The 13,442-nt window shown below is 37.6% G+C and overlaps 1 protein-coding gene across 6 annotated transcripts in view; it reads left to right on the plus strand.

Moving 5' to 3' along the window:
* The window catches only part of lzts1 (leucine zipper, putative tumor suppressor 1), a 160,531-nt gene that overhangs the window by 38,412 nt on the left and 108,677 nt on the right, over nt 1–13,442 (plus strand). For 3 of the 6 annotated variants that reach the window (XM_039769577.1, XM_039769583.1, XM_039769580.1), the window contains exon 2: nt 5,100–5,194. The exons of 2 other annotated variants lie outside the window; for them this stretch is intronic. The gene's annotated coding sequence lies outside the window, so the exon portion shown is untranslated. The remainder of the gene's footprint in view (nt 1–5,099; nt 5,195–13,442) is intronic. One more of the 6 variants, XM_039769579.1, reaches the window with a different exon arrangement.

The following is a 13,442-nucleotide window of genomic DNA, read 5'->3' on the forward strand; positions in this document are numbered from 1 at the left end:
AGAAGCTCATGCCACCAGCTTGGAGGTACACATGATAAAAGCATGATTGAGATTTGATTCCACATAGATGTGGCATTAACGCATGCTGTTAACTATCCGCCCTGAGTGGACTAGAAATGAGCATAGGACTTCATGAGTTTCTCTATACACATGTGTGCTAAACCATTGTCTTCTCTGTAGGCAAACATCAGTCATTTGACGTTAAGATGTGCTACTACAGTGCGCTAGTGTAGCAACCAGAAATGAAGAGTGACATATGCCTGTCTTGGCTAACTGAACACCAGATGTGCCACTGCATTTTGAATCTGCTGCAGCTTGGTAGCACATGCAGGTGCTCCTGCCAGCAGAGAGTTGCAGTATTTCAGATGTGATGTGGCCAAAGCATGTTCAAGTGTGTTGCATACTCTGCCAAATACAGTCTGATCTTGTTACACAGCATCATTCCGTAAGACCAAGAGATAGTTGCAGTGTGGTCGCTGGTTATTTATTACTACCCCAAGGCTGCGTACTGACTTGGCAGGTGTTAGTGATTTTAGACCAAACTAAACAAAGATGGGATGTTGAATAGATGATCTAGCGGGGTTAACAAGGAGGTCTGTCTTTTCCAGTTCGAGCTGGAAATGGTACCCCTTCATTCAGGTTTAGATATCAGTAAGAAATGCAGATATATTAGCTGATCCTATATGATCCATTGAGGTGAACAACAGGTACACCTGTGTGGCATCGGCATAGCAATGATATAAGAAGCCATGGGACTGGATGACAGAGCCTAGTGAGATTGTATAGAAAGAAAAGAGGAGAGGATCCAGTACCAAACCTTGAGGCGCCCTCGTACTTACCTGATGCACACTTGACATCTCTTCTTACCAGGATCTCTCCAAGAGTTAGGATTCAAACCATCTCAGAGCAGTCCCAGTGAAGCCAAGGTCAGGGCAGGTGACAATAAGAATCTGATAGTTGACTGTGTCAAAGGAGGAATAGCAGTCTAGAAGGATGAGGACAGATGACACGTTGTTAGCTCTAACAAGCCACGTAACATGTCAACTGTAGTCAATAGAGCTGTCTCAGTGGTTAGTGGCAGCACAGTGAAATGCTTTGAATAGAAAAGAGACTACTTGAGATGGATCAAACATGGGCTTTTTGAGAAGTGGGATTATTAGGGCCTGTTTGAACATCATATTTGTTATTAATGTGTTAATTTACATGTAATCATATAAAAGCAAATATCAAAAAGCAGACTAAACCAAAATGACTCTGGAGTGATCCTTATTTGTCAAAAAATAAGACTTTCTATTCTTATGAAACCTGCTTTGATCCTCATCCATCACTAAGAAGCTATCCACCATCCATTAAAATCAGATTATGAGTTCTTTTATTTTTGCTTTAACAGCCATTTTCTGAGTTTATACAGTCTTATTCCTCCACTCTCCACAGTACTAACATCATTTTCAACTGAACCTGCTATACTGAACAATACAGATACTACAGTTAATTTATTAAATAATAATCATAAGCAAAACAATAATTGATACTTAAGCCAATAATTGACTACAATGCAAAAACATATATAATGACAACAGGGCTAAGTAATCAAAATATACAAAAGAATAAAAGTTTAACAATCTAATACATTCACACTACAAAGGCTAAGTCATCTAAATAAATAAATAAAAACCAAGTCATTCAAATACAAAACAGAAAGACCCAGAAAGAAAGACCGTCTTATTACTACAAGTTAAAAACCTGACAAAAATATAACAAATCAAATATATCTTTAGGTCAAAAAATCAAAAAAGTCTGCATGCCAGATCTTAAAGAAAACAAAAGCGGGCAGGAAAAAATGAAAAAAGATCACATTACAAACAAAAAGCAAATCCAAACTGAGTAAATGTAGATAGCACTAAGGGAGCCAAAACCAGCGAGGAGAATCTCAATGTTGCAGCTTTGAGTCTGCTGAGCTCTTAAATAGAGCCTCATTAACTGCTCACCTGCAGTGCCAGGAGGCCCTGCCCCCCTGGGTCAACATTAAGCAGGCAAAACAAAGAAACAACAACAAAGAACAATTACAAAACCAATCAAATAAAATTGCAAAATGATTAACAGAACATAGAAAACTTAAAACAGTTAACACAAAGCATTTCATCAACAAGACAATTTCCAAGACACAAAGAAACCAACCATTAAGCAAAAGTAAGCACAACTATAATCAAAGATGGGACCCTGGTGAACTGTGACTTAACATGTTTATTATTAAACAGTATCTGATAGTTTATTACATTTTACTTGGATGTTTTACTATGAAAAACTTTTGTTATGATTCATGTTTGCACCTTGTTATGCTTTTATGCAGCATAAATTATATATTAGGTACTAAGCGGCAAAGAAGGAGTCATTAATAATAATGGCATAACATTTTCTAAAGTGTTTGTCAAGGTCTGAACCAACAGATCTTAAAGTGAAATGATAGTCACCTTTGCTGTATATATAAAATAGACAGTGCAAGTGCTGATACAGGTCAGCCATCTATACAGAAATGTCTGCTGATGTCTACGGTGCAGTTGACTACAAATATTTTAAACAAATGATACTTACACAGCATAGAACTAAAAGTATCAACTGGATGGTATCCAGGCAGATGCCATCAGTATGAATAAGCCAACTGGATAGAAACAAGATGACATCCAAATATGTAGGATAGCCTGATGAACAGACTCTTGCGAATCAATACAAAAATGGCAAAAAAGGGGTGCAGGTGACAAAAGTCATACCATTAAATGAGTACTCCACCAGGCCTGGGCCCCAGAGTCAAGCTTCACCTTACACAGTCTAACCCCAAACTAAAAAAGCTGGCTTTCTAGTCAGCACAGACATAAGATGGAACTCAGACATTTAAAGTTCAGAAATCTCAAAATACTCAAAAATGTCATTTAAGAGAGAAGGTGACCATAAACCTTTGGGACAACCTTTAGAACATAAAGCAAAACAAAACTGAGTTTCTTTATACTTTAAGAATGTATTAAATAATCAAAAAGGAGAACAAATCAGGCAAGGTATGCAAAAAAAGAGCAACAGAAAAACAAATGCAGTCAATATTTGAAGATTATAATCCAAATTAACAGTGCAAAATACCTAAAAAATGTCTATAAATCATTCAATGACACTTCAGAGGACCTTTAACTTAAAACAGAAAATATAGACTTAGTGATAAAATGGTGGTCCAGCCACTTAATATTCTGTCTTTATTATTTACAACTATTATTGATATTATTTTCATTTTCACTATTGAATGTCTTTTCTTACAGGCGACAAGAATTCATATTTATTTAACATGGGCACCACCATATTGTTTACAGTTATCACAGCGATTGCTGGCCATATGGGCATGATGTGTGGAATCATGTAGGCGTTACATATGCTGCATGTCATGATTTAGGATGGTCACTCGTTGTCCCTGTATCCAAATCTTTGTATTCTCAATAAAGTGTTTCACAGAGTGTGTAGTTAATTAGCTATTAGATAGACTAAAGATTAAACTGAGCAGCTTTGGTTTGTTCATTTTTTACATTTTTGGATTGTGCAGAATTTTTAAATGTTTATTATCAAATTAGATCCTTAAGTGTTTCTTGACTATGAAAGTTCAAATTCATTAGTTTAAACTCCTGATTATTTTTCACTACAGTTTGGCCAAGTTGCTTACCATTTTTGCATTTAGTCATTAAACATAACGCAAAAGTCTTATCTTTACTTTTCTAATGTAGCCTCTGAAGAGCAACATCTCCACTCTGCCACAGCATTAACCTTGAATTGTAACTTACTGTATATAAGCCACATCAAAGGGTGCTGTGCATGCAGCTCATATGGCATCCATGAATTCACCCATCAATGTTCAATGTTGTGAGAACCAAAATACAAAGAAAACAAATGAAAAAGACCAAAACTCCAAACTGACATGAAAAAATTAGTCCAGAATTTCCAAAATTCTAACAAATTTCCTTACATAAGTCAATTACAAAAAATTTCCATTATAATTTTTTATAACATGTAACAATAATAAGAATAACCGTACTATCCTACCCTTATGATGTGCTTTTCTTAATTGGCTTCTTGTGTACAAATATTGTTTCAATAAAAATGAAGAGCGAATGTGTTTGTTTATTGCTTTCAGTCACATTCTCTTGACTAGTTAATGAGAACAACGTATGTTTTATGAATATCAAAGTAAGCAATGAACATACTCTGTGATAATGCGCAAAAGACACAAAATAAAATGTTTGCTCAAGTGTTGAAAGTATTTTTTGTGATGTATACACCATAAATAAAATCCATCCATTTTCCAATCCGTTGAATCCGAAGACAGGGTCACGGGGGTCTGCTGGAGCCAAACCCAGCCAACACAGGGCACAAGGCAGGAACCAATCCTGGGCAGGGTGCCAACCCACCGCAGGACACACACAAACACACCAAGCACACACTAGGGCCAATTTAGAATCGCCAATCCACCTAACCTGCATGTCTTTGGACTGTGGGAGGAAACCCATGCAGACATGGGGAGAACATGCAAACTCCACGCAGGGAGGACCCGGGAAGCGACCCCGGGTCTCCTAACTGCAAGGCAGCAGCGCGACCACTGCGCCACCGTGTCACCCATAAATAAAATCAATGTAGTAATTGCTCAGTTTAGTTAGACCCAGACAGCATAGCTGAATTTTAACCACACTAGAATCATCCATGATTCGAACCGCACAAAAAAGTTCACTCCTCTGATCTGAAAGGATTTTAAGTGCAGCAGCTAATTAAATGATGGGAAATTGTGTCTTACTTTACTGCTTCTCTGCAAATCAAGTGGATTTGTACAGTTTTCAGTGCTCTTAAAGAAATCATCTAGTGAAAGAATCCAGCTGAGCAAATTAGATCTTGTTACAAGATAAATAGCTGAATGATGTATTTCAGTGCACAGAAAGCTGAAACATACTAACTTAATTGCCTAGAAAATAAATTCCCGCAGATCAGAAGAAAAGAAACAACTGAGTCACACCTCACACAGCTGAGATAACTCATGGAGAAGAGATCATGAAATGGTCTTCTTTTTTTTTTCCCAGCAGACAGCAACTGAATCAGGCAGCCCAGGATAACAAAGGCCTTTACAGCATTCAGCTTGAGCAAATTATTCATCAGACTTCACAAGGCATTCACAGTGAGTCAGCAAAACCATGTGATTCTTTAAAACAATACCCAGTTTGAAACCGGTTTGTTTTTTTATTTCTACCTTGCTGATAATAGTGTAAGAAAAATATGCAAACATACTGTTCTACTTGCTTATATTAAACACAAAGATTATGAAATTAAACGTACATGTTAGGTGGTTGAATCGAACAAACGGTAATGAATCTCCGACAGTACTATCAATCGAAGTAATGTCTTTCATCGTAAACAATAACAAAATACTTTTCACAGAAACTAACAGTGCAAAATTTTATTAAAATAAGTGGAAAAATGCATAGCTAGGAAATTAATATCAAATAAATACTATTGAAGCTCATTATCTTACTGGAAATATTGTATGATAGATAAACCTAGCTTTGTAAGCAACTCTATCTTATTTCATTAAGCCATCTGATTTTGAACCCTTTTTTTCAAATCCTGGACTTAAAGAGTCAAACTGTGTAGTCTATCATCGTTTTCGTTTCTCCGTTTTTCTCTTACATCCATAAGGTGTGAATGTTGCCTAACTGGAAACAGTAAAATATCCGAGTAATGAGTGCCCCTGCCTGAGCACATCTTTTATGCCAGTGTTCCTCAACCACTGGGACACAGCTCACTTTTGGGCCACAGGAGGCATCTTGGGTCGTAAGATGCTATTGTTTATAATTGTAGTGAATTGCGAGGGATCACCTCACCAATGATCTTACTCGATTCCCACCCCTGCTTTGACAATCGCGCCCCAATCACCATGGAGAAAATCTCTTACCACGGTGGGTCGCAAAGACGCTTACATTGGAAAAGGTGGGTCTTTGCAACGACAAGATTGGGAAATTGTTATATGCCATACAAGTGAGACAGACTATAAAGGAAAAGTGGGATCAGAAAAGCCAGGGATAGGTTGCCTTCATTATTGCAAAGGGAGCTACAGCCTATCCCAGAAAGAAGTGGTGCAAGGCAAAGACGAGTCTTAGACAGAATGGCAGCCACTCATTCTCTCTCACACACATACATATATTGATTCCAGGATAATTTAATGGCACTATTCCACTAAGTATCATGTTTTTGTGATATCAGAGTAAATAAGAGTGTCCATATTAATCTAAGTGTAAATGGAGAGAACACGCAACCTCCACAAAGGCAGCAATTGGGCTGGCAATTCAACGAGGGTCTGAAAAGCAATGAGGCAGATTTAGTAATCACTGTACACTCCTTTAAATAAATGGTATAGGAAATCAAAACTTCATTCATAAGTAGCCATAGTTATTGAAGTTATTGAACTATGACACACTTGACAGTTTGAAGCATTTTCTTCATATTAGAAGAACAGAAAGAATATATTAGTCTGCGTTTTGAGCAGGACAGATGACGATGTGACGTAACCTTCTGGGTCTGCTGTCACAGTCCAATCATGATACTGTATATTAATCTTTGTTTAGGAGCTGCATTTCAAAGAAAATGAGCAGCTTCAGGTGGGATGTTACTGTACAACCAGCAGACAGAAACACCATTCTGATTGCCTTTTATTAGACAGCAACAACAATTCAAAATATTTAAGACTGGCTAGTACTTGGAAAAGGCAGTTTATTGTAGATAACTGCAAAGTGGTACATGCAGGCAAAAGGAACATTAATCTTAATTACAGGGTAGTACTGACTACAGCGGGATTTAGACATTTATGTTGGTAACAACTTTCTCATCTTTTAGGCTAAGAGCAGAAGCAATTGAAAAGGCAAATAAAAGGTTATGCTGTATTGTGAAAACTGTTATATATAAATGAGAAGCTTTATATTTAGACTGTAGAATGCACTCATGAGACTGAAACATGTGGAATACTATGTGCTGATGTAGTCACATATTATGAAAAAGAAAGCTTTTCTAAAAACAAGTCCTTGTTATGCATTTGTAGATTGCTTTTTTGATAATTTCCTCATTGGAAGCAGTCAAAGAAGTATCTTGATTTTAAGTGATTTATTACTACATAACGTAACATTCTCAAACCTGTTTAAACCAATTCAAGGTTGAAAAAAGCTTCTGTAAACATATACATGTGACTTATGCATACAAATGTTTTAATAGTTTTATCATTCGTTGTTATAACATCATATTTGTAAACCTGTGTGACTTTTATAAAAACAAATTCATTAAAAATTCTTTCTTTATTAATCTATGCCTTATTTCTTTGCAGAGCTGTATAAAAATATTCAAAATCTATATCTGTGTTTTAAATATTCATCCATTCACTACAGAACCTGCTATTGTGGATTCAGAAATTTTTCAGACCCCTTCCATTTCTATTCTCTGTGTTTTGAAGATATAGTTTTAAATGGATAATTTGCCATTTTTACCGTTCAACCTACACCCAATAACCCATAATGACAAAGTAAAAACATGTTTTCATAAAGGTTTGCAAATTTATTAAAAGTCAAAAACTGAAAACTCTCCTTTACTGTACACGAGTATTCAGAACCTTTGCCAGTTTGCTTTAATTTTCCTTGAGATGTGTCTCGAACTTGATTGGAGTTCACCCGTGGGAAATTGAATTGATTGGACATCATTTAGAAAGGCACAAATCTGTGTAAATAAGGCCCCACATTTCATACTGGAAACCAAGCCATGAAGCCCAAGGAACTCACTTTAGACACCAGTGATCAAATTGTGGCGAGTCACAGATCAGGGTACAGGTAAGAAAAACATTTTTAAAGCTTTGAGTGTTCCCAGGAGCACAGTGGCCTTGATAATTGGGAAATAGATGAATTTTGGAGACAACAGGACTCTTCCTAAAGGTATCCCTCCTGACCAAACTGAGTAACCAGGCAAGAAGAGCCATGGTAGGCGAGGTGTCCAAAAACCCAATGGTCACTCTAACAGAGCTTCAGAAGTCCCCTGCAGAGATAGGAGAGCTTGTCAAAAGATGATCATCTCAGTAGCGCTCCATCAGTTGGGTAGAAGCAATTCTTCAGTAAAAGCATATGACAGTCCAGCCTGCGTAGAGTTTGCCAAATGGCATTTAAATGACTCTGAGAACATGAAGAAAAATATTCTCCATTATCATGAGACTAAAATTGAACTCTTTGAGTAGAACTCTGAGCACTTCTTCTTTTTAATACCAGGCATTGCTCATCACCTTCCTCCAATAAACCATGGTGATGGCAGGATCATGCTATAAGGGTGCTTTTCAGTGGCAGGGATAGGGAGGCTGGTTAGAATTGAGGTATGGATGAATGACTCCAAAGAGAAGCTCTTGAAGAAAGGCTTCTCCTTGATCCATGTGACTTTAGATTGGGACAATAGTTTACCTTTCAGTACAATAATGACCTGAAGCATATAGCCAAGACCATGCTGATGTGGCTTTGGGACAAGTCTCTGAATGTCCCTGAGAGGCCCAGCCAAAGCCTAGACTTAGACCCTTTAAAACATCTGTGGTGAGACCTGAAAATGGCAGTTTGCAGAAACTTGCCATCCAATCTAATGGAACTTGAGAGGATCTGCCAGGAAAAATGGCATAAATTTCTCACATCCAGGTGTGCAACGCTTGCAGAGACTTAGCCAAGAAAACTTGAAGCTGTAATTGCTGCTAAAGTATTGAATTAAGAATCTGAATGCTCTTATGAACGAGAGATTTCTAAATTTAATTTTAATACCTCTGCAAACCTTACTGAAAACATGTTCATTATAGGTTGTTAAGTGTAGATTGATGGGTAAATTACAAATTTACCAATTTAAAATCTACAACATAGAGTGCAGAAAGAGAAGGAGTCTGAGTCCTGTGAAAGATGCCCAGACACAGACAGACACAGAGACAGCCAGATGTCCAACACACACACACTTTTATTCTTTTTCAGAACAATACACACAGTACACCAACCCACAATAATGGTCCAGTCCTTCCTTTTTCTTTTCCCAAGTCTTCTGCCATCTCTACTCCTTCACTCACAAGCTCCGTCCTCTTCCACCTGACTCCGGCTCCCTGAATGGAGTGAGGCAGCCCTTTTATGGCTTACCCGGATGTGCTCCAGGTGCTCCCTGATGATCTTCTTGCAGCACTTGCTGGTGTGGTGGAAGTGCTGAATGGACAACCGGAAGCACTCCAGGAGTGGCCAGTTCCTCTTCCGGCAGTACTTCCTGGTGTGGCCGAAGTACTGCCGTCCAGAGCTCTGAGATGGTCCAGGTGCCCCTGGTGGTGGCCACGGATCCCAACAGGGTTGAGCTTCCAAGCTCTCCAGTTTAGTGTTGCAGTGGCAGATGTCTTTCCCAGACACATCAGGAAAAGGGCAGGAAGCAATCCCAGATAGGATGTCACTCATACATCCACCTACACTAACACAAAACAGAGTATTTTAGAGTTGCCATTTAACTTAGTATATGCATCAAAAAAAAAGAAGAAATTTCACACAGACATGTACCTTGGCTGGGAATCAAGCTACATTCACTGAAGCTGGGTGGCAGCAGCACTAACTACAGTTGTGCTCTTTTATTCCCACGCTTGACCTGGTGGTTTGTTTTAAAGCATCCGCAGTGCACTTAAACAGGTAATGATCTTGATAGATGAAGTTTAAGGCAGTATGTGAAGTGAACTATAAATCCTCTCAATCCATTTGGCAGATTTTCTCTAAATTATTTACTTGATGACAAAACACTATAGTGTGAGAGCTTTCAGGAGTGAGTCACTTCTGGGGATTTCAGTGCTCAGTCAAAGCTACACACATTTATTGTTAATGTTTGTCTTTGTTCATATTTATAGGTGGACATTAAGCCTTCAGGGTAATTTTGTTCCTTAAAGATCTTAAGACTGTCAAACAAAAATAAAATAAATCAAAAAGAACTAACAGCTTGGCCTTAAATTGATTTCTAAACTGTCTTAATATCAAATCTATAAATGAAAATTGTATTGATTAAGCCCTATGGCCACAACATGGTGTGGAGGTGCTCACAATTACTTTGAAATCATCAGACGCAATTATTTTGTCTGGAGTGTTATTTCCACTGCAGCTGGTTTAATGGGGGAATCTAATTAAAAAATGTATACTTTGAGCATAGATGACTGAAAGCTCTTTCAGTTCATTTCCTGGATTGTCACACTCCACAAAACACTCAAATTATCAAATCAGAAGCTCTTTGCACATAGTATACTCAGCTCTCCCTTTTCCCCTAAATTGTTCCAATGAACTTTCAGTGAAGCGGCAGCTGAGCCCTTTCTTTGTGATGATGACTGACATGACTCTGTATGAATGCTTTTGAACCTTCCTGTTCTTTTACTACTATCCTTTTATACTGTATATAATTTTCTTTCCTTACATCTGCTTTACATGTCCAGTACAATTTGTAAAGGTTTTGTACTTGTAGCTTTTCCAAAATTACCAAAGTTCAGCAGCTCTAGCATAAAAATGGGATTCAACAAAAGCCTGACACACTGAAATTATTCCACAGACAAAATATCTTCATTTTAAAAAGTTTTAGTTAAAATTCAAAGTAAATCAATTCACACAAAAAAGAAAAAAAATTAAAACAGCAAAAAAAAAGGAAAAGTTATTAAGAAAAGTTCTGTTCAAAGCTTAAATCTTGTTACATTTCACTTCAAAACGTTTCTGAACCATTTCCAAATGGTCAGAAAAGTGTATGCCTATCCCATTTCTAAGCTGAAAATGGGTCTTTTAAGTTACCGTTTACTGGGACACAATTATCACGCTGTATCTCAGTTATAGCAGAAGTTCTTTCTCTTACTAACTTATAGGGAGAAAAGACTATACCATTGACTATGGCTATGAAAAGAATTTATAATCTATTCAAATTAAGCAAATTCGAAGTTTTAACTTTGTAATATTGGCTCTTACAGTACTTATTCATACAATGAAAGCAAAAGTAATGTTCTCTAAGTTTCACATGAAGCTGGGTCTGAAGCTCTGCAGTTGCATTTTTAAGTATTTCTAAGTCTCTGACCTACTTGATAGTACTATACAGTATATCTCTAGAGCATAAAATGGCTGCCACTGTTTAAATTAACTTTTTAAGAAATGTGTCAAAACATTGTTAGTATTTTACTACTATAACATTATAAAATCATTTGAGCATAGCACCACAACAGAATGAATGACCAGCATGAAAGGAGCAAAAGGTGAGAAAAACATTTGTATCACAATCACTGGATGGGGAGCCACAAACCTTCTTTTAAAAGTGGCAAAACAAACTAAAAGCCATGTCACATTTAATGATTTTTCTAGTGAGTTGAAGTCATAGCTTTCATTTACATAGTCTTAGCAAGATGGAAGCAGTTGATGACATGCTCCTATGAAGATCAGTGGCATAGTCTGGCATAGATACTCCACCTAGTCCATGGTTTGCTCCAGATCACACAGGATTGATTTTGTGTTTAGTCATAGGAGTGGGCACTGTGTGCAAGATGACTGACAACCAGTGAATACTCATCTACAAGTGCAATGTATATAATGGGGCGAATATGGAATAAGGTGGATGTTTTGGACCTCACAAGTTCTTCTGCCTGGTGTCTTGTCTTTTATGTACCATGACAAAATGGAAAAAAATAGCAAAAAGGGAAGAGGTTGCTACTGAACTTGCTGTAACTGATAACTCTTTCTACATGACTTGGTCCATCAGGCAGCACACTATTGGCTGTCAGAAAAAGCAGTGAGCAAGACAGTACTGGAAAGTCAACCTGCAGCCATTAAATGTCACAAACCACATCGGCTCGATGAAGAGATCAGCAAATTGTGCTTGGCAATTTTGACATCCAATATCTAGAAGTTGCATAATGTGACATCAACAACAACAACATTTATTTATATAGCACATTTTCATACACATAATGTAGCTCAGAGTGCTTTACATGATGAAAAAAAGAGAAATAAAAGACAAAGTAAGAGCTAGAATAAGACAACACTAATTAACACAGAATATGAGTAAGGTCCGATGGCCACAGAGGACAGAAAAAACAAAACAAAAAAAAACTCCAGACGGCTGGAGAGAAAAAAATAAAATCTGCAGGGGTTCCAGGCCATGAGACCGCCTAGTCCCCTCTGGGCATTCTACCTATAAATGAAACAGTCCTCTTTGAATTTATGGTTCTCATCGGCTTGAAAGGTCAGAATGTTGTATATACAGTAAAGATGCAGGTGAAAAACTGATAATGGTCTGTGAAATAAGTTGGTCTGAAACATTCTGCTTCCTAAACAAAATCCATTTTATATTTAACTCCCAACATATTGTGAAATCAATATTAATATCTTTTAAGAAAGTAACTATACTGCGGTGGGCTGGCACCCTGCCCGGGATTGGTTCCTGCCTTGTGCCCTGTGTTGGCTGGGATTGGCTCCAGCAGACCCCCGTGACCCTGTGTTCGGATTCAGCGGGTTAGACAATGGATGGATGGAAGTAACTATAGATGATAGATGGTTAGGTATTTTACTGCATTCCTGTATATTCTGGTGACATGTTGCATGATTATTGGACAAGAAAAGAGAATTTTACTGTACTCTGTACATGAGAAAATACCACTATTACTAAAACTATGTTCAGGATATATAATGCCACACATATGTGTCTGAGGATCACCCTCCTGACTCATCTCAAGCAAGCAATCCCACCCCGGGAAGATTCCCAGGGAGGGTAACTGACTCCACCCCTTTCATTCCAGACGACAATATATTCGAGGTGCTCACAGAAGGTAGCATTCCATTCTGGACTGACGCTCAAGAGAGAACCAAACTTAATCGTAACAGCGATGCTTTACTTTGCTTTGTATGAGCCTTCTTGTGATTTTTCTGATTAAAGTTCTTCCGTTAATTTAACAGGGTGGTCTGACTGGTGCCCCAAAATTAATTGTGATTGAGTGTCTTACCTTGCATAATATACAGTGGTGTGAAAAACTATTTGCCCCCTTCCTGATTTCTTATTCTTTTGCATGTTTGTCACACAAAATGTTTCTGATCATCAAACACATTTAACCATTAGTCAAATATAACACAAGTAAACACAAAATGCAGTTTTTAAATGATGGTTTTATTATTTAGGGGAAAAAAAATCCAAACCTACATGGCCCTGTGTGAAAAAGTAATTACCCCCTTGTTAAAAAATAACCTAACTGTGGTGTATCACACCTGAGTTCAATTTCCGTAGCCACCCCCAGGCCTGATTACTGCCTCACCTGTTTCAATCAAGAAATCACTTAAATAGGAGCTATATGTATATGTAAATTTGTATTATTGTTGCTGGATGGAGACATTCTT

This window comes from Polypterus senegalus, chromosome 11 (assembly GCF_016835505.1).
Source record: "Polypterus senegalus isolate Bchr_013 chromosome 11, ASM1683550v1, whole genome shotgun sequence".
In the NCBI taxonomy this organism is placed as follows: domain Eukaryota; kingdom Metazoa; phylum Chordata; class Cladistia; order Polypteriformes; family Polypteridae; genus Polypterus; species Polypterus senegalus.